This window comes from Megalopta genalis, unplaced genomic scaffold, assembly GCF_051020955.1.
Source record: "Megalopta genalis isolate 19385.01 unplaced genomic scaffold, iyMegGena1_principal scaffold0026, whole genome shotgun sequence".
Taxonomy (NCBI): Eukaryota; Metazoa; Arthropoda; class Insecta; order Hymenoptera; family Halictidae; genus Megalopta; species Megalopta genalis.
In genome coordinates this window covers 945,644-972,636 of record NW_027476096.1, presented here as the reverse complement: position 1 = coordinate 972,636, position 26,993 = coordinate 945,644, and the positions used below count along the sequence as shown (strand labels likewise).

The following is a 26,993-nucleotide window of genomic DNA, read 5'->3' as shown; positions in this document are numbered from 1 at the left end:
GAGAATTTACTGTACTTATTGTAGTAATTACTAGCACTTACATTATTATTTCCTCTAGAACGTTATATTTGCCACCGGAAAGTAATATGTAACAAGTATACAAATTATAGGAATCACTTCTACTTGCATCTTAATACACCGTTAAAAGTTTATGGTGGTAATTTTAAAGATCTCCCGTTATGAATTTAAGGTCAAAGCAAGGTCTTAGTTTCCGTTGAAATAACAATTAACTTCGATTAGATTTCCCAACTTCAATCGTTATACTCTGTTAATATACTCTGTTAAGCGGTTAATGTTGATTTAAATCAGAAGTTTTTTTAAAATTCTTATAAGTATTTGATGATAATCGTTATTTACGCCGCTCACCTTCTCTCGTAAGCTTTCTAGATTGTTGTTACCTAAGAAGGTACCCTGTTATAGAAGAAATTGTCTTGAATTTTACAAAAACGTGAAAAACTGTAACATTTTTGCTTTGATAGTTAAACGAAAAAATTATGTCGACAAAGATATGTTATCACAGTTCAGAAAACTTTACATACTAATAAACGAGAACTTTATAAAACGAATGAATTCATAGATTGATTAATTTATTATAAATTGTAAATGAACCAACATAGATAGATGTTGGTTTATGCAAACATATTTCTCGCGTCTATTTCTTCCATTTATTTGAAAGACATAATTATCTTCTGCATCTATCGGCGTGTTCAAAATGTTTATTAATTTTTAGAGACGTTGTTTTTAAATACATTTTTACACTATATTTAATACTTTAACTGCCGTGCCGCGCATGCTACGTATTACAACGTAACTTTTCAGTTTTAATTTATAGATTTATAGATATTTGATTAATTAAGATACTTTAATTTTATATAATTCTTTAATAATAATTTTTATAATTCTTTAAAGTGTTAAAATCCTTCACGGTAATTACTTCATCTTTGATTTGATATAGGATGTCTTAGAACTCCCGTTACATCCGGAATGAGGTGAATCCTGAGCCGATTTAAAGTAACTTTTTCCTTAGCGAAAATGTTGGTTATAGCTTCGTTAACGAGTTTTTGACGAAAAAGACGAGCCAATCAGAGAGCGAGCACAACGGACGTGTTCTGGGTCCTCTACAACGACCTCTACACGTCATTGGCCGCTGAAGCGTGGCGCCAACTATACACACTTACTCCTTAACGAGGTCGCGAAGAACATTTTCGCTAAGAGAAAAGTTGCTTAAAATCATTCAACAGGAGTTTACTGTATAGCTATACATTTTACTTTTTGAAAAGTGTCCGTCGATTCCTTTCTTCACATCTATTAATGTAGATCGTGTATAAAAGAAATGCTTTCTAGTCTAGTTTCTTGTCTTCTTCGTGACGTAGCACCCTTAAAATGAATTTTTCCTTCATATTTTACACTTTGCTAGTTGATCGTACTTTAATACTGTTTATTCGGTTTACCATTTTACTATATTACCAACAATCTCATTTGAATAATAGAATGTTTCTTCTGTACATATGAAGACATCTCCAATCAATGATAACAGGGTTTGAATAAAAATGTTGTCTTCATTCTTTGTCCTCTGTGTTGTATAATCAGGCATACGGTATCTGATGTAAATTTTCACTGTTAACTTCTATAAATTATTATCGCTTCTTTCTGTGTCATTCAACGGTAGTTCCGTTCTTTGCGATTCTGTTACCAACCTGTTTTCTTCACATCGTAACGTATCGTTATTAAAGTAACATCATATACAGGGCGTTCCACGCAACGATTCCCACGATTTTTCGAACACTTTTGATAGTCTGGAAAAAAAATGTTCAAAAGTTAATCAGTTTTTAGACGGCTACAGATTGCAATGTAAAAAATTTCAGAAAAAATGTTTTATTCCAAAAAATCAAAGTCATCTTTATCTCTTCTAGATAGCATGGTATATTTTTTTTACTTCATATTATTGTAGCTCGTGTTAAGACGAATTCATTGACCTATAATACCATGCCCCTCGGATGACCTCGACTTAGAAAAAAAATGAAATCAATGAGCTTGATTTTTTGAACTTTTGTTCGGAACATTTATTCGTTAGACTGTCGGAACTGCTCAAGAAATCGTGGCGATAGTTACGTGAAACACCCTGTATACTTGATTAATCTGTGAATCTTACGCAACTCGTGTATAATTAATCATGTCGCGTCGAACAATCGCGACGATTTATCTTCAGTATGCGTTCTAGTTACGGCTAGTCGCCTTCGCCGATCCAAAACGATCAAGCAATCTCCAAGTTATCAGCACCTGGGTCGAAGCTGCTTTCAGCGACAAAGGGGACACTTAAAAAAAGAATTCCCCGTCGCACTTCCGTTTCATATCTTCCCTTCGACCTGGTTTAAATTCAGTTCGCAGTTTAACCGGCCCCACAATGTGGCTCGGCTTCCACGGCTCGACACGAAGAACCCTTCTTCGTCGCGAATGAAAATTCAACGAGGTCTTCTCCCCCGGTTCCTAAACTTCCCTCGATTTCTCACGCGTCCTCGCGTGCTCGCGTCGCGACGCGCGTCGTTCCGTGTGCCTCCGGCCACGAGAATTCCCCAAGACTCTCTCAAATTCATTCCGCAACTTGTTTCGCTTTTCTCCCAGTACTCTCCTGAATTTTCTGGGAGTAGGAGAAACATTTGTATCTCTGTCGATCGACGAAATCATGACGCGCACGAAGTCACTCGATTTTTATCGCTAAACGAACTGATTACAAATTCATCATTAACAGACATGCACTTGTAAACATAACCTATGGAAATGGAGAACTTAACGCTATCGAAAACTCTCGATTGTTTTTCTCACTGTCGATAGTTCCGATCAGAGTAGCCGATATATTGGAAGGATATTTAAATAGATTTCTGAATACAGTAAATTCTCTCCAATTGCTCATCAGCTTGTAAACAAAAATGGACAATTTGGGAAGAGGAGATACGATTATTCGAGTCTTGCAGCTTGTTTTTGTGGTCGTTGACATTAGGCAACTATAAAAACACAACTGTGGAAACGTAAAGAATAGGGGTTGAGAACTTGTCATTCTATAAATTTTGGACACAGCTTTAAAAAATGTCATTTTCGAGTAAATGATGGAAAAAAATATCAGTATGAATTTTAATCCACTGAATTTAATAACGAAGTCACATCAATTATATTACTAAAAAGTTAATATAACCTTAAAATGAGGTTGTTTGAGCAACACGTTTTAAGACTAAATTAAGTTATAATGTATTACGAGGCATTCGATTCGATTTGTTAGTCATATTATAAGCGACACTTTTAACAGTTTTTTTAAATATCAGCGACAATGTAAGAATTATTTTTGAACTCGATATAACAATATTTAGTGATACCTCAGAGTCAACTCTCGAGTACAAAGGATTAATAGGTTTTTCAATGACAGAGATGTATGTACTACACCCTCCAAAAGTATTAGAATAAGTATTAGACACCTGCTGATTTAGTATAAATTATAATTTTTCATTCAGTTTAGCTTGTGATTTTTGTTTAGCATCAAGTTTTATGTCATCGTATTGTCGAAAGTACATATTAAGTTAGAGGCGTTTGTCACTTATGCAATTAGTTAACCTGTTTGTTGCATTTTGTTCATTGAAGTATATATGCTGACTTCATTTCGCATGATATGTTTTCGAAATATGTGGAACATACTGCACCGTGCATGGAATCAAATGGGATCAGAAATAATAAACAAACTAATAAAACGAATCTCCAGGAAGTAATAAAAAGAAAACGACGGATATATATATATCGACAAAAAGAAAATTTAATTTTCTTTTATAAGATTAACTTCATTACATTGTAATGTAAAAATCATATAGATATATGTACTTGTTACAGTTTAATACAATTAACTTTGAAAGAAATTGAAGAAATTATAACAATTTCCTATCGGTTTCTCAAATTAATTTAATTTTTTGTGAGTGTCCTAATACTTTTGGATGAGGTGCTCTATAATTTCAGTTTAAATAACAATTTCAGAAGAAATTGTTACATTATAATTACCCAAATAATTTATTGAATTACTGGCGAGGTTATTGTTTCCTTTGAACAATATTTTAAGAAATTCTCAACTGTTGATATCCACTATATAATATTATAAAACTATTAGAGAACTGCCGATCGATAAAGTGGTCACGAAATTTTTGGTCATTGTTCTTTCATCCATTTAATATAAGATTCTATAAATTGAGATCTAGAACGTTTAATCTTGTTAGGTGTCAAAAGTTTTTGCAAATTACTGTACTCGTTAAACCGAATTCGATTCAGCGACGTTGAACAGTTCTAATTATTATTCGATTTTGTATTCGTGGAGCATTATCTGCTTTATTAACATTTCTATGTTTTGTACGGTGTAATAATAGATAAGCTCCAATAGATATACTGAACTGATTAAAAATCCTTCGATATGGATTACCTTGCTTTCGATACAGCCAGATTCGCAATCCGGCATTAATACAAATCTGCAATCAAATTATACATTAATTGATGTATATTATTATATTTGATTAACAAAAATTAAACCTGGATAGTATATATTAAAAAAAGTCAATTTGTTTCTGTATATTTGCAATGTTTATAAGTACGTGATCGCTGAGGAATTAATATTATTATTTAGAATTATATTAATTATGGAGAATTGAAAATATCGAAATAAACATAAGTCTTACTTTAAAAGTACTCGATCAAAATTATGAAATGACCTACAGATTTTATAATGAAGATCCTGACAATTTAATTAATGTTATACTTGCAAGTACATGTCTGTCACCGTGTCACGTTTGTGGCTATGTATTATCTTTTGTTTAATTTTGCCAAACAATTCATTCAACGATGACCGGACTGTAATAAATTAATTAAAACGTTTAGCTTAAACCGTTAATCGCGAAGCATATATTAGGTGTACTAATTAATTTGTGGCACTTGCAAATAATCAAGTGTAACTTGGTTGTAAATTCAAATATGTTGCCAGCCGCATTGAGTTTTGGAAGTGAAATTTCAATAATAAAGATGAGAAGAACATGTTATGACTCGACGATGCGGATAGCACGTAAAATTAATTGGATACGATATTTTTGATAAGCAACATATCAGACGTTGAATCGAAAATACTGATTTTTAAATTAAAAACATTTTCTTCAAGTCCAGAGAAAGATTCATACTTTACTTAAAGAGAAACTATATTGCAGCTTAGATGTAAAGTACACGTAGAAGGTGCTATCTAAGATGTCAACGCATGAATTTCGATTGTTTCGACCAAGAACCTCTAAAAACGTCATGAGATTCACAAACGATTAACACTCTAACCACGACAGAGTTTTTGATTCGTCGCGAGCTAGTTTTTTTGTTACGCAGATGCGCCCTAAGTATTCGATTGAGCAGGATATAAAACGAGAAATGAAAAAAATAAAAATATTTTTTTTAATTAACAATGAAAAATCTTTTTAATTTTGTATTATTTGCTAAATTTTACAAAATATTTAGAACACGAATTCTACGTTGCTCGCTGTTGATGGGTTAATTAAATCAGCTGCTGCAAAAAAATTCTTGTTAAACGTGGAACGAATTTACGGAGCCAGTAATTGGGAAAAATTGCGACTCTACGATATAGTCCTCACGCGACAAGAACGCACCTTTGTGTTCTCATTCTTTCTCTTACTAGCTGCCCCACTGCCGCAGCTATCGATCGTTATTGGCCAAAATCGGTGATAAAGTTCAACGGCGATCAATAGCGACCAATAGCTGCGGCAATGGGACAGCTGATAAGAGGGGGAATTTAAACACAAAGGTGTCTTCTCGTCGCGTGAGGACTATACGTAATATTTTTGCACAATAACGTGTAGCTACGATCGACAAAAAAACTATTAAAATCATATAGTGAGCTAGAGAAGATCATGCGTATGTTTTGAATACTGCAAACGAAAAAGTAAAAATCTGTGGGGGCAATGAGATGGTTCACATTTTTTTTCAATTAATCAGTATACCGTAACTTTAATTGTTAGCTAAACGAAAAATATATATTTACAAACGTGAATATCTATATGTCGATTTCAAATATCCAAGAACAAAACCGAAAATAACCATTCGTTTTCAGCAAAAAACAATTTGATGGTATTTTATGCACTTGAGTGAAAAATACATATTACAAGTATCATAGAAAGAAAAATTGTGTTGTTTTCTTAAGTAAAACATTTTTTCAGTGTTCAAATATGTTTAAAAATTCTGAACATCGTTCGTGACAGCAATGCTCCCCATATTCCTCGCATTCAGCATTGTCATAATTTTTTCGAGCATTATCATCTTTTCATGTTCAAAAAGTTGACAAATCTTCATCGCAAGCTAAATCCTTTGTATTAATGTTTTAAAAGGATTTATTGCTGCTGTCTGCTCGAGATTTTTATAGTTACACATTTCTTCGTTTATTACTCTGGTTATTAGATGTTAAAATAATACCAGACTGCTTCCTACGTTATAACCGCGAAATAATGAGATTAGTTCGGATTCTTTATAAGTATTTTGACGAAAAAACAGTACTTTTAAGTATACTCGAATCTTACTCGAACAGGATCGAAACTTTCATAGATATTATATTAGAAATTACCTTTCTATTACCTATTTTGGTTGCTTTTAAAAGTAATTATGCTGCGTAATCATATTGCAATGCATAATTAAATTCTACACGCATATATAGTCCTCACGCGACAAGAGGGCACCTTTGTGTTTACATTCCCCCTCTTACTACCTGCCCCACTGTCGCAGCTACCGGTCGCTATTGATCGCCGTCGATCTTCGTCATCGATTTCGGCCAATAGCGATCGATACCTGCAGCAGTGAGGCAGCTACTAAGAGGGGGAATGCAAACACAAAGGAGCCTTCTTCTCTAAGCTTTTATTTACCGATTTTGAGTAACTTTTGGGACATCCTGTAAATATCTACAATATGAATGCAAAAAACGTCGTAGTTATGTGAAAAATATACACCACAGCATCCGTCACTTTACAACTTCTGCGAGCACACTCTGAACTCTATTTTTCTCTATTCTTCGAACAAAGGCATTCTTCATTAAATCACCATAATTCGGTCATGAGAATGCTCACGGGAGTATGGCGTTCTTTGTCTATACATCGACAGTTTTACGTGCGACTACTTCATCACTGGTCTCCATTTGTCAAACGGCCAAAGCGTTTGTTATCCAACGCCAACACAGCAGCTCCTCCATAGTTGATACTCTCAATGAAAAGAGATTCAACTCTCTGGCCTCGAGGAGTCTCTCTTTCTCGCCCGTTTTCCGCTTATGGTGTAAACATGCTCTCGTTCATGGACGTTCAGCATCCAGCAGAGAGGACAGCATAATTCTCTTCGAACGCAATTCGGGGATCACGAGAGGGGGCTGTTGATTGGTCCCGTCGGTATTCAGGGTGCGCATAGTGCGATATACATACATATATACATGTGTACGTGTATATGTGTGCCGTTTCTGCTCTGTGCAGACGCGTTGCCTGTGTGTGTATTGTGCGCACGGTAGAGAAAGAGTGTTTGTGTGTTTGTGTTATTTGTACACGGGAATGGGAGAGAGTGAGTACATATGTATCGTGTACACGAGAGGAAAAGGGTGTGTGTGTGTGTGTGTGTGTGTGTGTGTGTGTGCGAGCCTTTATGTGTTTGCCTTTATTTATTATTTTGTACATGAGGGAGCTGTGTGTTTGTTTCTGTGTATTGTGTAAACAAGAAAAAGGGAGATGGAGGAGAAAGAGAGAGAAATTGTGTGTATGTGTATTGCGTTTACAAGTATTTATTTTTGGGTATTCCAACGTATACTGTAGACATGAGGAAGAGAGAGAGAGAGAGAGAGAGAGAGAGAGAGAGAGAGAGAGAGAGAGAGAGAGAGAGAGAGAGAGGTGAGGAGAGAAAGAGATAGATGGACAAATAAAGAGAGTATGTGTGTGATTGTGTATGCGTATGCCTGTGTGTTTGTGTCGTTCAGAGTCTCCCGGGTTAAACTTTATTTTACCGGTCCAGAGATTTTTGGCTCTTTTATGCATATTCTCGTAGATTTTGTAGAGAGAACTCCAAAAATTTAAGTCCCAAGGTGCGGAAACCATTGGTTCAAAAGTTATACGTGTTCAAAGTTGACGCAAACTAACCCTAAGCCTAGCCCAATAAAAATCCAATAAAATATAGAGTATTTGAACTTTAATACCAAAATGACTACTTCACCATGCTTGTGCTGCCATCTAATGGCTCTTGTGAGGAATTTCTTTGATATTTGTGCTGTCATCTAGCGGCGCCACTCATGGAACTACGTCCTCGGACGGAATAAGTACCAATGTGGCATCGCGCTAACATGTCAGAAACGCTTGAAATTCGTCAACTTTGAACGCGAATAACTGTTGCACTGATGGTTTGCGCACCTTGGGACTTGAATTTTTGGAGTTATCTCGATACAATCTACGGGAACATATACAAAAGAACCAAAAATCTCTGGACCGTTAAAGTAAAGATTAACCGTCTTCCATAATGAATGGTTCAGTTGGAGAACAGGCGAATCAAAGGTATTTATCTAGTGGATTCGAGAAAATGAATTTTGAAGGTCTGAGGTATATGACTCGCGCGTTTGACTACCATGTAGAAGCTTTCGGCCGTCTTGGCCCGTTTGCGTAGCATTTTCGTGCAGGCCATGCCCGGACACTTGCAAGAACATGACGCGTTAATGTACCGACCAATAATCCCCCATTTCCTTGAACTGAGCGGGAAATTTGCAATGAAGAACTTGGTGGCGCAAGGAGCAACAAGGAACATCGTTCACTATGTTTGCATGATTGTGAACTTTGAGGGGTTCTCTGGAACAGACTCGTCAAGAGACAGCGGATTATCGGCGCGCACATGTAATAACGATCTACAGGGTACAGATTCTACGATATAATCTTGCGTAGAACTTTAGTGCTGAGAGAAGATGCTTCAAGCATGTTCAAACTTGATTTTCTCGAAAATTTGATTCTGCATCGTCAAGGTGGATTTTTTTTATACGTAGAATAATCTACTTTTGGACTGAATTATTCATTATTGGGCGCACTGTACACGAGTTTCTCGGGGCTTGTACGTAGTTTCTTCAGCGTCACTTTTTTTTTATACATTTTCTGGAACGGCAACGAATTTTTCGAGAGAGATTTAAACACGATCTCGCGTGATGATACTTAGGTCAATGGATGCTCTACGATCTTTATTAATTAGATTGCTATTTAGGCAACGAACGCTGGCTTTGGAAATAAGTACATTGAAAGGAATAATGAGCGCGAAGAAAATTATTGCTTGTTTTCAGTTGTTGGAAATTGATATTTGCTCGTTAAATTTATCAATACTTTGATACTGCATTAACAATAAATTCGTTAATGCGTTAAATAATTGCAACAACTGAATGCTTGTATATTTCGTTCTTAAACAAATTTTCACACAACCTCAAGCTTTTTTGTATGTAAACTTACAGTTTTCTTCCACGAGATCAATAAAATATGTACTTCGTACACAATTGGAAATTATATTATGTATGGTAAAGAATTGATCTATTCACCGAGAAAGATAGTAGGAAAAATCATATTTCATCAGACCGGGAAGAAAGATCACATAGAATAAGATTAGGGAAGCTTTAAACGTGTTACATTTTCTAGGGGAATCATTTCAATAGAAAACGAACTGTTTGTGGCAGTAAAAACATATTTCATATTTTTATGAAATTAATTGACACTAGTCGATACTAATTTGTTCTTTAAATAAAACGATAATCTAATATATATAAAAGGTTATTATTATATGTATAGAATTAATATATTCACTAATAGATTATAATACAAAGAATTAATTAAATAATATTAACAATATGTCAGCATCAAGTTGCTGTTTCGAAATGAAAATGATATAATATTGAAAAATGAGAAATCAATGAAACAATTAATACTTCCATTTCTTTTATAAATGAAAAGCTTGCACTTCTTTCACATTTGCAAGCAACAGTTATGCAGCATGCATTACGTCATTTAGTGTGAATTTACTGTTTCAAATCAGAGTTGGGCATTTTATTCGGATGACGGTTTAGCAATGAAAAATGAGTTATTACCCGAATAAGATATCACTCGAATAAGAAGTTACTTGTTATTCGAATAAGAATTTATTCATACAGGAATTCATTCAGAAAATGAACGATTTGAATAAATATAATAGAATTTATTTTGATTAATTATTACCAATAATTTTGGTAATTATTTATAACACTACAACACAACACAATAGAGTCTGACGTTTTGAATAATTTTTTCTTGTATAAAACTAATACCGTTCTCTTATAGCACAATTTATTTGAATAAAGAATAAAGAATCATCGCAATAAATGGATAGAATAATTACTTACCAATAATAAATAATTGGTCAATATGATTGTATCAACTGAATTATTGGAAATGTAAAATTTTCCAGCAACAACAGCAACTTTTCAAAGATTCTCAAAAATCTTCCAACATAATTTACACTGTGCACTCGCTAACTGAATTATTTGTTTTTTATTATATTTATAGTAATAGTAAACAGTAGTGTAAACGGTAATTATCCCGTTTCATAATAAACAACAACAATAATAATAATTGTCAGTTGAATAAAATATTCGACTAAGAAGAATTCACTCGGATAATTATTTCAGATAAATATGTATTCAAAACAATTCGTGTAATGCCCGACTCTGTTCGATGTGTTGTCATCGAAATTAATAATAGAGTTGTCAATAACTGTAAAACAATCTTGGAAGAGTAAGTAGTATTCGGTAAAACAAACACTGATCAAGCACCGATCCAAAGAACTTCAAAGTGAAATCATGAATCGACAGTCTCTTTACATTAGCAATATGTAATCGGGAACGCCTTGGTGTGTGGGCAATTATTAGTCGTTAACTGTAATGCGTGTCGTTATTAACGCGTGCGTGTGTATGTTTAGTATACGTATACGATATATGGAAGTGCGGTTGTGATGATAAACGATTCTTCATTGAAACCGTGGCGTCTCGTTAGGAATTTCTGTTTATCATTCCTCGATCGTTGTTCGAACGATCTTTACGCACTGTCTTTTACGTTTCCTGGGGAAATCTGAAATCTCGTTCCTTCTGCGACATCAGTGATATCGTTTCATGGCACCCTATGGATGGCTCAGCTCTTTCTGTCGGCTTTCCCACGTCTGTCGCGTTGTCTCGTATCGTTTCCATGTACAAAAACTGTCGATTAGTAACTTTGCTTTAAGAGTAAATTATTGTCGCGTGTAATGGTTAGAAAGACATTTTTTTATATGACTGCGATATTATCGTGTAAATATACTTTTCCTGATGACTTTATATAAGTATACATACGTACTTTGGTTCTACTCTAGCTCAGAGCTGTTCAACAGCTTACTCGTGAGGACAGTGATTTTCAACCCAGGGCAAACACTTTCCTTAGCTCCTTGTGGCACTCCCCACCAGTAACGACACGTTATGTATGTCACTGAAGACGGTGACAGAGATCGACTGTAGGTTGCGTCGAGACTGAGTGAAATAGAATGAGCATCGCACGATCGGTATATAACGGCAATGCGTGCGAATAAGAGAGGAAAGGTGGCATGAAAACGTAAACACTTCGCTCTTTCTTCTCTCACGTTTCCACTCCGCTAAAACGCTTGCCCGTACCTGTGCCCCGTAGCTTTGTCCTTAGCCTGTGGCTTTGCCCTTTGCCCGCCGCGAGGCCTGTTGAACAGCTCTGCTCTAGCCCGACGTGACCGATATACAAGCGTAGATAAACACCTATTACAGAAACACCTTACAGTATCGATACTTCGAGTCTCTCTGCATTCCCATCTTTCCTCGTTTAATATCTAACATCGTTATTTCCTTAAATATCTTTTAGCATGGAAATTATGAGTCGATCAATAACCATTAACAGCTGTTTAGTGCACCGTATTCTGATTTCAACTCCGCTGCAAACGGATCTGATCATCGATTATTATTCATACCACGTGTATATCCCTATCGATGCTTCACGATACAATAGATAATATCGATAAAATATTGTTGAGGCAAAATGAACCGACTGTTCTTGTAGTTTTGTCAGGATGCATTCTTGCTTATTGTAACTTATGAATAATATATAGACTGTGAATTTTATGCAATTACGACAAGACCGAGTTACATCGATTAGAAAACAGTGAAAACTGTTTGATGAATTTGAAAATATTATTACAATATTTCCGACTCGATAAAATAATTGAAGAAAGAAACGTCTGCGCAGCCTCCGTTTCGTGCAATTAGCGCGGACAAGTTTCTTTCGTTTAAAAATCCGCAGTCTAATGAAATATTACATAAAATAATATGCCGTCTTTTATCGGTACAAACAGAAATAGAAAACGTTTGATGAAATAATAAATTCATCATAATTCACTTTCGTTCGATCGACTGAGCTTTACAGTTTCTATTCGCTTGACGATATTTTGTAGATATTATCGATATATCGAATTATCGAATATACCGAATTTAACGTACTGATACCTCATTGATATTATCGATATATCGAATTACCTGTAACGTATCGATACTTTATCGATATATCGAATTATCCGTGACCCGACGATATTGTCGATGTATCAAATTATTTGCAATACATCAATACTTGATCGATATTATCAGTATATCGTTACCTTAACGATATGATCATTATATGGATACCTTATCGGTTTTATTGATAATAGATATAATTTTATCGATAATAGAACGAAATTTTTCAAGTATTTCTTAGCAGCATCGACCGTCATGGTAAGACGAAGTACGTATTTTTTTCTTTGATTTAAAAATCCTTTAAAATCCAGTGTTATCGACCGATACGACGAAGTTTACTTTGAGATCGTACTTGTTCAATGTTATTCTTGTTTTTTACTGACGCAGTCGGATAAACCAGTAATAACAACATTATATACAGGAAATCGTATGGTTTCTCGTAGATCGAACGTCCGCCCCTCCCCTCCCGTAGCATCGTATCCGCAGATTTTTCACATGAAAAGTTGCAGAGTCAACAGACCAGAAGTATTTATGAAATACGTAAATATGCAGTCGTTTGATGGACGGAATTAAATCGATTATATAATGATTTTGCGTATTTCCCGACAAACGAACTCGAAATGTCAATGAATCCTTTAGATGTAAAGATCTTCTAGGAGTAAACAGTTTTCTTTACTAAGTTAACATTACTTTTACTTTAATATTCAGTTTATCGTTACTTAGCAACCATTTGAACATTAACTCGAAGTAATTCAATGTTTAAGAAACATATAAACATTATATTTTAACGCAACACTAGAAGGGTTCAAAATTTATTTTACTTTTGTTTGAGCAATACTGATGTGTTAATTTTGTAGATTACATGTTCGAATCGGCCTTCCTTCAGACACATAATTTTTTGATGGAGGATATTCCGAAAGCGATATCACTGATCCCAGAAGGAGTTTTGTCGTCATAGACAATGGTATTCTATCAATATGACAATTCATAATTTCAGAGACTCTTAAGGGTTAAGTGATGATGGTTGTTTTCTATTTAATCGATCCGGAGCTATGATAGTAACATTCTAAATGAATGCATTAAGTTTTCTCTTACGTGAAATTCTGTAAATTCAGAAAATGCAAAAAAAAGTTACACGAAACCGTGTTTTTTAATCTGACTTGAATATCCTAATACATGCATGTTCTGTTATCCGAACGGTGTGCCTCTTAAAAACAGCTGATTCGGCTAAAAAAATGCATGTTACAACGATGGCTGAAAATGGAATATTTAACACAGATACGTAAACAAATTTTCGACCTTTACGATCTCTCTAGGTACGTTAAGTTTAGCGTCGTGAAAATGATCAGCACTTTCGTCGCTCTATTAATTCAAACACGTAATGCCGTGCTTGATCAATTCAAATGAAATTAATATCAATTCAAAGATTTTGTTGCATCGCAGTTTTTACGAGCTACGAGTAAAGCAATTATACCCAGCGTAGCTAAAAATACGGCAGAACCTCGATTGTCGGAACTATGGTTGACATGAACGTTCGGATAATTTACATTCAACAAATCTTAGTATGATATAGTTTGTTGAAAAATATTTGTTCATCTGCAATGATCCGTATTCAGGGGGTTGAAACAACCCTCAAAGTCGAGAGTAAAAGCCATATTTTTTAGTTATCTCGACGACTAAAGGGTGTAGAATAATGAATTTTTTTAAAAACGTATGTCCTTGCTGGGCAAATATGGTCACATTAAAAAATTCGCAGAGAAGTTGTTTATTTAAACGAAATTCTTTCTCCGACAAATACTATGTATATAATAATTATAGTTAAAACGAAAAAATTTCAAGAATACATTTCCCCTATTTGGGTCCTTAAATTACCCATACGAATTTATATGAAAATGGATAAACAGTTATCATGAAAAATAAAAATAAAAATTTTATTTCTGAAATATTGTTCAAACGGATAATTTCTTTTGGAATTTTTTAATGTGACTACATTTGCCGATCAAAACACACATTTATAAAAAAAAATACTTCATTGCTCTGCATCCTTTAGATCTAAAGATATCTATTGATTTTTACAATAAATCGTTTTGCACATAGATTGTCTTATAGATTGAGCCGATCATATGTGAAACGTATTCGAATAATAGAGGGATAGTCGAGGTTCTATTGTACTTTGAAATTTAACAAAACCTTCATCATGTTCCAGTTTTCTCCTTACTTTGTCCATGAGAAAGATCGAAATTATGGTAATAATTAACGATACAAATCAAAAGTCTGTGTACGTAATATACATTCATAAGTATACTTCGCGAAGATAGCGAAAGCGGACGAACAATTTGGAAGGTATTGCCGGCTTAGTGACTCCGGCTCGAGAAAAGCCGCAGGATCGTTTAAACGGAAAACATCCGAAGGTGGATGAAACGACAGGTGTCTGTACCGTTCGTATCTGGATCGCGATCGACCCGAATATTTACACGTACGTGATCGTATGTGCGTGTGAAACTTTGAAGTTTATATGTGTGCATGCGTGGCTGCGGCTGTCAGCGATGGGATGTTACTTGCAGGCCACGTGACGAGTGGTAGAGGGGGAACTTTGCGTGTAAACTGGAGATAGGCGGCGTTGTTGAGGTTAGGTGTCCGCACTCTATACGTAAAGTTCCCTCTCTATCTCTGATCACGTGATCCGCAGGAAGCAGCGTCCCACCACTGGTGGCTGTACACCGAAGATCCCTAACCCACGCGTCGCTCGACTTTTACCACGTTCTTATTTCGAAAACGAGATCATCTTCGCGACATTCTCTCCATCGGCATCGGGCATTCAGAGACCTTGATTCCCCTCCCTCTCCTTCTTTTCTTCCCACTTTCCCCGTTTTCTTCATCTTTGTTTCATTTGCGAGTAGTACTTTTCATCCCTGAGCTGACATTTCAAAGCCTTTAGAAAGTTTGGGCAAGATTTAACCTTTCGTTGCATTATCGCCAACGTACAAAATCGCTTGAATATCAGCAACAAATTGGAGGTACACACGTGTCGTTCACGATAGTACCTCCTCTAACAAGTTCACGATGAACGAATCGTATTCCCCTTATCCGTATAAACTGTAAGAAAAATCCTGTATCGTATTGCTTCGAGGTTGCTACAAACGACGTGAGCTATCGTTAAAATTAACGTTACTAAATGTTTATTGGTTCACCATCTCCGGCATATCTCTGTTTCGAGACTGAAAAGAGTTGTGCTTCATACTACGCAGTCTTATTCGCTTAATACATCGATCGCAGGAGTACATTGGTAACGCTCGCTTAGACTTCTAGCATAATCGAGAGGAACGGTCGTAGCGCGGTAGGAATTGTAGAATAATAGTTTATTCTCCGTCGAGTATAATAATAACGCACTCTTGAAAGCAATGTTACAGTAATTCATAATGCCTGCACGCACGCCTCTCAATTGTACGGGTCCACGCAACTTGCGCACCCCCTGCATAATATGCGACGCAAAATATGCTCCGAACAAAAAGATCTTCTATGTAAAAATTGCATGGTTTAAAGGAGCACACTGCACAGTGCAATAAATTTATAGTGCATTTATTTTTGTTAAAGGTGAAGGCGTTTCGGAGAGATCTGAAGGACAACTTTCTTCTCTTAAATGAGAATACTATATTTTTTATATCAGAATATGGAAGAATATCGAATTCTAAGTAAAAAAGTGTTGACCTTTGTCAGTACTAATCCTAATCGTTAACGACTAATTTCGCTCCAATTTTTGAAAATTTTCATCATGTAATATCAAGTTGGATATTAAACTATCTCATAAATTTCCACAGGTCGGTGGAAAGGGAAGAAAATTTTCAAAAAATACAGCGAAATCACTCGTTAGCTGTTAGATTTGAAATCGTAATTCTGCTATATTCTGATATAAAAAATATATTATTTTTATTAGGAAAAGAAACTTGATCTTCGAATCTCCGTAATATCTCCACCTACAAAAAAATAAATGCACTACACAGTGTGGCTCTTCAAGCCATGCAACTTTTGTATGCATAATTTTTGTTGCCCAACACATATTTTGAAGGCTGCAGGAGGTGCACAAGTCGCACGGACCGCCCTGTATGTATGCGTGGCAACCGATCTCGGTAATCGTTAACAATGATTTCCCAAGGCAATTATTCATTTCGTAAATGATTACTTCGTTCGCAAATGATGATTATCCAAGTAAATTAACATGCATTCATATCAATGACAATAGCACTTAATAGCGTCTTAATAATAAATACGTATGAGTAAATAAATATATTTGTGCACGTACAGGACGTTTGCGTTACTATTGAACAGCGTTCGTTTAAAAATTGCAAACGTATCTAAGAAGAATATAAAAGAAGAAACTAGGTTGACGAAATCAGTATCGTAGAGAGCAAAAAACACAAATTTTCGAACACAATCGAACACATATTTTTCGTGATTTCGAGGTAATCGATATTGTCTTATACATCCTTATGTATTATGTATGTTCCTATTAATGTGACGTGATCGCAGAGATCAAGTCGCACCGAACGAACAAGGATGTATTATCATCTTCGTGTGATCCTGTGTAACAAAATCGTTGAGAAAATTGAGCATGTGCTAAGGTCACACCACTGTCCTAGACCATAAACAGACGATATTTTGACTCTTACAGTTTCCTGACCAATGTTTGCACATACTTTGGTATTCCTGTAGTCAAGGTCACACGAAGGTCACAATATAGCTGATCGCTTAATTTGTCTTGACCTTGGAACCTGGGTTGTTACACAACGGCGCAAAAACACCGCATACGTTGTTTAACCGTTTGAGTCCCAGGGATCATTGAAACAACACGATCGAAATATGCCAAACAGCGCGATAGCGCTTGTCTTAGTATATGTACTATTAGTTTATCAATATTTCAAGTTTGGTAACAATTATTCAGAAGATAACTATGAAATATAAAATGTTGTTGTATTATTTACATTAAAGCAAAGTCAGTAAAGTTGAGCGTGCTATTTTGACAATCTGTGAATGCACCGTCAATTGTTTATAGCATTCAAATGTCCTGGGCCTTTTCGACACAAAATATAAACAGCGCGATCGCGCTGCTTGGGATACATACGGTTAAAGACAAAACCGATGACCTTGAAATTCCGTGAGATCCGATATTAATACATGGCGATACGATTTTTTTGACAGCTACGTTGATTAGCACTTCATCGTTCTCAATAGTTCTGATAGAACGAGACAATGTTTGTGCCCTTGCGTGCCTTCGTTTACTTTCGTGCCAATATTTTGATAACAGAGAAATCCAATTTTGTGTCCATTTAGGTGAAATGAATAACATTCGTATTTAGGAGACTGAGTATGAATCATTCATGAAGAGCCTGATTCCTTGTTACAGCACAGAGGGTTAACTACAATCTTCTGCCCGATAATTTTGTTTCCTCAACCTAATCGTGTGCCCCATTGTCATTGTTTTCGTATGCATACAGTAATGCGCCACCATTAGGAGACGGGACCTCAGAGTGGAGATCAAATGTACCGAATGAAACTGCAGATATCGGTACAGTAATACTGGACTCCTGCACGTTCTTCTACCTCCCAAAGCAAGCGCTTCTATCCCCACCACCTTACCGCGCGTTCAACCAGCAGCGAATCATCAGCTCATCAGAGCAAAGCTATTACAAGCTGCGGCTCGAAAAACCTGCACGAGTTCAGCTGTTACCATATATCAATCCCACATCCCCACTCCTTCGTTTAACACGTTGAATGCCACGCCGGTTTTACAGAAATTGTCCGTGGCGCCACGATAAACTTTCTTTTATGTGATTCATGTAATGTTGAAATATTATCTGCAATAGATAAGTTACAGTGTATAACCATGTTTGACGTGTTAATTACGACAGGGGTTACTGTTTGAATTGACGATGGTAATAATACAAAATTTTAGATATTGACATTTGTTTTAAATTATATATATATTTCTATTAATTTGGACGCGCCGGTCACCGGTGGCCCCCATGGCATTCAACGTGTTAATTAAATACGCAAAATTGTCTTCGTCGTTTAAATGTTCGATATTAGCTGACAACTTAAATGAACATTACTGTACCTATCTTGAGAAAACGGTTGGACAATAATAGAGCGAACAGCCTGTACATCGCCAAAGAAATCCTACGTAAAAGAACGAAAACGTTCGCGCATGATGTTCCGTGGTTTTCGTGTATGCAGCGAAAGGTTTGAAAATCCCCAAGATTTCTGTGCTCAGGACCTTGCACTATACACCCGTGCGGAGAATATTCTGAACAAATCGCATGGAACCGCATCGAATCGCTTTTTCTCCAAGGCGTCGCGAAACCAATGCTCGGCCTTGGCAACGACGGTTCCAAACGAACTTTTCGTAAGAGATTTTTGCGCCAGCGTTAACCTTTCCGCTACGATCACTCCGCTCGCGAATGCGCTACTGTGATACGGTGCAATCCTGTCGGTAGTTACCAATGATCGTCTTACGTTTAGCAACTATAGTCTCCGCCAGTGATAACGAGCGTCTGACGTTCTGTGACTACTGTCGCCGTTAGAATCCAGCGACCGTCAGACGTTGGATGAACCATAGGTATCGCCGACTACTCATCGGTAGTTCTCAATGTATGTCAAACGTCGGGTGACTCACCACTATTATCCAGCGAGCGTCTGACGTTTAGCGACTGTAGTCGTTGCTGAGGACTCACCACCGACAGCACTCAGCAAGCGTTTCACATTGTATGAGACTATAGTCACTATAGACTATAGTGAAAAAGTTAAGCACGCTAATCTCGCGAAATGAAAGGCAACCTTTGTTCGGCTCATAGAAGATTCGCGGCCCATTCGTGAGACGCTGCGGAGGGATCTCGCCGGTACGATCTCGAGTGGTAACACTCGTAACAAAAATTCTTCCTTATAACGATCTGGATGCAAGTATTTAAGCTCTCAAGATTCACTAGTCTCATTACGCAGCCTCTTCAATATTCACTGCATACTTTTCCGAAAATTTTGGCAGCGGGACTCTCTACTCTCTCCGGCTCGTAAATTATTCGGTTCGTACAAAGACGATGCTTTCATCGGGCACGCCTCTAAGCTAGCTACCGATGAATATTCCTCGTCTCTTTAAACGATCCTCTACGCTCACGCCCTCTGCACCGACGCTTCCTCGAGCTTTCGCCTGTCGCAGGTGGCGACTCTCTTAACACGGTGGTTTACCTTTCTCCCTCTCTTTCGCGCTCTCTCACTCTTTCACCGCTCTTTCGTTTCCTTCTTTCTTTCTCTCTCTTTCTCGCTCTTTTTCCTTTCTTTCTTTCTCCCTGTTTTTCCTTCTCTCTCTCTCTCTCTCCCTCTATCTCTCTCTCTCTCTCGGTAAATATCCCGTCCTGTATACACAGCAAAGCGATCCCAACGTAAGCATGCGAGCTCGGCGCGAAATCCTCCCACTCTAACTTCGTTAGGGTTCCCTAACCGTTTCTATCTTCGCGAATACTGTCACCATCGTCATTGCTACCACGCCGCGCGCGTACAGTCAACGCAAAGGAAAGGTGCAGTCGCGTTGAGTATTTCGACTGGCAAGTTACGCTAGTGTTGCCCGAGCTTCGCCTTGCCTTCGTTGGCTGAGGAAACTGAAGTGCCTTGAGCCCATCGACTTCCGTATGCGACCAAGACAACATCTGCGCTCTCAGAGATAGGAGCTTTGTAGATAAACAGAACTGTTTCGCGACTACAAACTGAATGACTGTTTGCAACATTACCGTCATTCATTAGGAGAAGACACAAAATTGTAGTTATAAATAAAGTTATAAGTAGACTGCGGATATGCTTCCGTGACAAAAATCGGTATATCAGAAGTGCGTGACAGAAAAAACATTTAAGGATTTAATATTGAACCTACCGAGCATTAAATACGACTGACTCGTGTCATTTTAGAAGAAGGGCCAGATTAAATTTATTTAGATACGTCGTCATTTTCGTTATAATGTACGTTTGAATTAAGATGTCTGTTCAATCATTTCCTACAAAGGAGACTCTGCAATGCCAACAATCTTAAAATACAGAAATGTTAAATTGATTGAAATCACCGGCACGACTAAGTTTAGTGCTAAAAAAACAATAGCGTATTCAACTCACTAAAATCATTAAAAAGAGAAAGTAATGTCTACATAGTTACCGTATAGTGCAATTCATGGAGACAATTTTTATTTTATAAAAAAATCTGCAAATCTTATTACAACTAACGAGATTTACTAAAATAGACTTTAGAGCATTCTACGATGTTAGAAATTAGAGTCCTTCGAACATCGAATGTATTGATAGTTATCTCGGATTATTCGTCTACGAGGAAATACTATTAGCGCGTCTTTTTGCGTTTCTGGTTTATTGCGATACGCTAAATTTTACCTCGTTGTTCGAATTCGTATTTTTGGCCAGGTCTGATTCAATAAGAGAGCATAACAAACAATTCTTGAAACGCTTTAGCGATGTCCAAAACTATCATTAATTTCGACGTTTGTTTTCACAGAAGCACTTTGCAAGCTAAAGCAGTCCTCCGAATGTCGTCTTCATCGTAGCGATTCGTTCCTGTGAAACTTGAATGGGTGCGATTGAAGTCGATGGCGCATCAAAACAATTGTTCCATGAATTATTTGATGCACCGTACACAGTAAATTCTCGCTAATTGACGCTCAGATTGTGCACAAAAATGGACAATTTCGGAAGAGGAGATACGATAATTCGAGCCTTGCGGCTCGTTTTTATAGTTACCGATTATCAACAACTATAAAATCGAGCCGCAAGGCTCGAATAATCGTCTCTCCTCTTCCTAAATTGTCCATTTTTGTGTACAATCAGAGCGTCAATTATGAAGAATTTACTGTACAAGTTTTTATTGAAATTGGATTCAAACTATTTATTACGGTGTCACGTGAAACTTTGGTCGTGTCTCACGCGTTAAAGTAAATCTTACCGTTTTGTTCGATACCGAATACCATTGTCGTGTTTTGTTCATAATGCCTCGCGGAGATGTTCGAAGCGTCGTATACAGGCCAATTACTACCAAGCCGTGGTATTCCTCTCCCATAAACACCATTTTTGATATCTATTTTATGACGTCCGCATTATGCTACAGGATTAACTGGCAGCTCTTGTCTCTTCGGTTTTGTCGGCAGCGAAAGTACGAGCAATAAGAAAGCATCTCAGGATGGCACCCTCGGCCGATGTCGGTTGTTAAGCTTGAAAAAGATCCCATAATTTCGTCAACTAGGGTTTATAATCGCATTACCAATCTCGAACGACATTACCGTAGCGAGGAAATAGTCAAAGATTTAAGGCTTTTCTGCCGTTTTGAAAAAATACCCCAACGCTTCAATTCCGGAGTGTCGGATGACACGATGTTGCAATAATTTTTCGCAGGGATCATTTTCCGAAGGGCTTTGTTAGACACTCGAAGCCTGACTCCATCTGTCGCCTCGTTTAATTTACAACCTCACAATTTCTCTGCTGTCAACTGCGCGTATAGGTACGACCTACAGAAGCAGAACGTGGTGCTATGGGAGAATAACGAAAACGAGTGGGAACTCGATTGCAGCTAGTATACGTAATTAAACGATCTAATAATAACAAATAAAACAATTAATCGCACTGCATGTATTCACTAATTTTGACCTGTAAATATAATACTCTTGTATACTGTTGCATATAGAAAAGATTTTCCCGCAAAAAAATTTTCTCACGTGATTGGTGTTGCGATTGCAGCTGAGTGGCTGTTAGACGACGATACTCAGGGACGGATTTTAGAAGACCCTCATCGAGGGCCCTTGCATGCACAGAGGCCCAAAAATTGTGATCGGCCGTGGCTCGATCACGATCGCTCGCGTGTAGCTGTTTATATTTTGTGACAGTTCTCGTTGAACAAAGTATAGACTGCAGATCTGTATACATTTATGACATGTATAGATTTGTAAAATGCAAGAATGTTTAAATGAACAAGACACGCTGAGGGCATTTTTGTTATCCGTTCACGATGAGTAATCTTCAAATTGTCGAAGGAAACTTTTCTTTAATTTTAACTGATGTAAAATAACGAATAGAAGTGAGAATTTGCATAAAGATCAGCAACCTAATTATTATTCATTCGGTAATTAGATTTCAGTGTTCTTGTCATAATTGCACGAGTGTTGATTTGGATGCGACTAACCGAAAAACATTTTCGTATTATTTACTTTAATTACAGTATCCGTAAATCCGAGTCTCTTCCGACAATGTTTCTACTGTATAATTTGCTATCCCGCGACTGGCTCATGTTTCCACGTTGCTTCGTTTTACTTCGCCGTGATCCCGTTTTCTCCTGTTTAACTCATTAAATCCCATATAACGAAAAAAGACAATTTTTACGTATTAATTTTCTCATTATATGTAAAAGTGTATAGAAAAGCATATCAATTCTACTATCAAATTCCAATTAAATTCAAATCGATAATTTTGTGCAAAAAACTAAGATAACTCGCAATAACTTAAAACAGAGATGTTCAACAGCTTGCCGCTACGGGCAGCGATTCTGAGTCCAGGGTAAACACCAATCAGCGGGCTCTAGCCCCCACTTCCGAGGACAACGGTGACCCTTCCTTAGCTTCCTGTGGAACTCCCCAGCAGTAACGACACGTTACTGGCTGATCGACTGTAAGTTATGTCGAGATTGAGTGAAATAGAATGAGCATCGGACAAATGGCATAGGCCCTAGTGACGTAGGCATCAATCACATGATCCTACTTCGCTAAAGCGTTTGCTCGTAGCTTTGCCTTTAGCCCGTGACTTTGCCCTTGCCCGCCGCAAGGCCTGTTGAACAGATCTGACGTAAAGCATGTTAAATAAAATAACCTGTATGTTATTTTACAGAACCAAACACATTGCATTATGATGCTAGAATTATCTATGGAAATTAATCTAAATACTATAAAAAAAATAATAAGTAAATCTTTAAAATCAGATTTTGTATCTGTGCGAAAAATGAAATTCAATAATATAAATTCACCGAAACACAATTCGAGAGAAATGTTGCGTTAACGTAAGGTTAAATAATAGGTTAACTTATAAGCCTCATTTAGCTTTTAATTACACGGCCCCATTAACTCGGAGCTTCTAAATGCTTTTCAATGGCCTTGAGCGGGATACTTTTTTCGAAATATCAAGTATGTATTTCGTTATGGCGTGAAACAATAGCATTTAAACTTATACAGTGTAACCCTAACTATTGGAACGCTCATTATTTCAACTCATTATTTGAACTCTTATAATTTTCTATTATTTCGTACCGTTCCAAGTATAGTCTATGATGCTGTATTTACATTTACTTCGTCCTATCGAAAATAGACAATGGATTGTAGGCATTTATAACAGAAATGAGCAAGTGAAACACAAAACATTGAGAACATCAGAAGGTATAATAAGGTATACGGTCAAGTTATTCTCGGCATATTAAAACTATCAAGAGAAAAATACATGTTTGCCAGAGTTGATTTCATTGTACAAGCGCGAAGTGGAATGAGAATGTGAATAGGTTGGTAATGAATGCGTGGATATGAGGTTGGTAGTATGTAAGAGTGCGTACGGAATATGTAGAGAGTGAGGTTATATGTGTATTCCATGCTCATACTGAGAAAAGAAGCGCGAGATATTTATCAGAGCGTTTTTCTTTAATAGTCCCTATTTTTCCATATATATTATAATTAAAGATACTTTCATTTATGTTTAAAACGAGTGTAGTGTATTTGAACAATTACCATAATGTTTACGTAAACACTGCTCATCGTAGTCGACGTAGACGATTTTTATTTTGCATAAAGATACGTAGAAGAAAGACGTAAATTTGTTTCAATTATTGAGTTACTTAAAATAAATAAATATATTTAAGAAGCCGCGATTAGATTATTGTTTTTCTGTGATTTAGACGTGTTTCATAAATACAATATTTTATTCTATTGTTTTGGAAAGCATCATTAATGTATTCTTTAATCTTTATTTGCAACGTGTTTTTAAGTTTCTTTTCTCAAGATCAAAGCAAAAACACATCAAACCTTTTATCGAAAATTTTAAAAATTAGTTTCCACATTTTATAAGTCTTAAGAGTTTTGATTAGGCTATGAAAATTACGGATCAAAAAATTTACTGCAAAGGGTTAAGAATTTGAATAATATGCAACTAACAGTGCCAACTATTTGAAACTACGTTTAAGAAACTCTACAGATTCCATCGAGATCCCAACATTTCTCCAGTGATACGATATTGGTCACTTCCTCCATGATATGTACATGATACACAATATACTATATAGAAATTGCATTTAGTCCTGGAGAAATCACGATTGAAAACGCGTGAATAGCTCATGTTGTTTACGGTGTTGTAATAAATGATACTTTTTACATGGATCCATCTAATTACCATCTGTTTATGTCGTTACAGCTTTCAACGGACACACGTTTGAAATCAATTGGCAATTATCGAAACTATCGATTTAACTCAACGAATTTGTTAGCTCAATTTATAGTCTAAGCTTTGTTGCAACAATATGTATAGTCCTCATGCGACAAGAAGGCACCTTTGCGTTTACATTCCCCCTCTTACTAGCTGCGACAATGGGGCAACTAGTAAGTGGGGGAATGTAAACACAAAGGTGTCTTCTTGTCGCGTGAGGACTATACATATTGTCGCAACAAAGTTTACGCAGAGTAAAGTCATTGATAATAATATTGACCACTTTAATGATTTAAGATCTCACAACTATTTTTCAATAAACTTGTGAATCTGGTTGAAAATAGAAAAGCGTTCATTTTTGCAACCAATAAAAACAAAATAGGGAATACAGTTAGTGTATTGTATATTTTAATGATTGTTCAGTTCGAGATTCTATAATACTTCATAAACATGGAAATACAGTAACTTCTCCCAGAAATGTTTTTAGTCACAATCGAAAGATGCGAATATTTTGTATATAATACGTATAAATATTAATATAAATATAATAATATTTAAAATGTTATAATATTTTTATAGTATTCTTATGAGACTACTAAGTCCTGCTAAGGCATGATTCTTCGAGCCTCGTGGCTCGCCTTTATAGTTACCGACATCTCGTGAGAGAAAGAGAGAGAGAGATAGAATGAAAATCAGAACAGTAGGCAAATTTAAAAGCACATTAATGCAAAAATAAAAACGATGCCTTAACTTTTTTCTTTCTAATTTTTTATCTATGAACATTTTTTTAATATATTGGTCAGATTTTTCCAGTTAAAATGATACCAAACACGACATGCTTTAAACCATATACGTAGCAAATAACGTATTTTATTTCATTACACAAATTGTAATTGTAACAAAAAAAGCATTAGAAAAATATCAAAGGCAGCGCAAATCTGAGAGTACTGAAGTTCGGCGAATCCTGGAGAAATTACTGTACTATGTATGTATTAGAGTCTTACGAAACGGAGCAAGTCAAACATAAATTATACCAATGATGTGTATAATTATATTCATAAAAAATACGCACTGTTATTTATTATTATTCGTAGATTATTTCAAAGCTCGTCTCTACATGCTTATTTAAAAAATTATTTCTAGCGATGAACTCTATTCTTCTTTCAATGAGTAAAATAATGAGCAAAATTATCGCATCTGGAGAAATATAAATTCTGTACAAATATTGTAATATAGATATTATATATAGATATAGATATAGATATTATATAAGAAGTATTTCTTATATATGTGCGTTACCATATTGCAGTAAACGATTAATACTCATCAGGAGCCCTAGCAAATTTATATAAACTATCTGTTATACTGAAGTAATAATGTAACGATATTTTAATAAAATATAGTTATATTAAATATGTATTGTTTTAAAGGTGGTCAAAAATTGTCGCCATACTTTGCTCAAAACATAGCACAATATTTTGTAATGAAAAGATATGACTATAAATAAATTGCGACTCTTTATGCAAAATAAAAAATTCCTACATTGATTGTAGGAAATAGGAGTTAAACAAAACTGTATTTATTCTTTTAATAGTTCTTAAAGCTTGGAAATAATGTATCAGTGTTGTTCAATATTTCCGATGTCTCTATCTTTCTTTATATCATATCTTATCTCGGCTAAACTTTATTTTAAAGGACCAAAAATTTTCATCTTTGTTTTGTGTAATCCCGTAGATGTTAACAAGAAAATTGTTGCGAAAGCTATTGTAAAAATGCAAGTTTCAAAGTTAGGAATTCATTGGTTCAAAAGTTATATGTTTGTAAAGTTGAGGGATTTTAAGCGTTTCTGGAAAGTAAGGATGCCGACATTTTGGTATGTGCATAACCGTCGTCTAATAAGCGGAGCCACTAG

At 36.0% G+C, this 26,993-nt stretch overlaps 1 protein-coding gene across 1 annotated transcript in view; it reads left to right on the top strand.

The window, feature by feature from the left end:
• LOC143260958 (cytochrome P450 6A1-like) overlaps positions 1 to 26,993 on the top strand; it is a 338,865-nt gene that overhangs the window by 218,429 nt on the left and 93,443 nt on the right. The gene's annotated exons all lie outside the window — the stretch shown is intronic.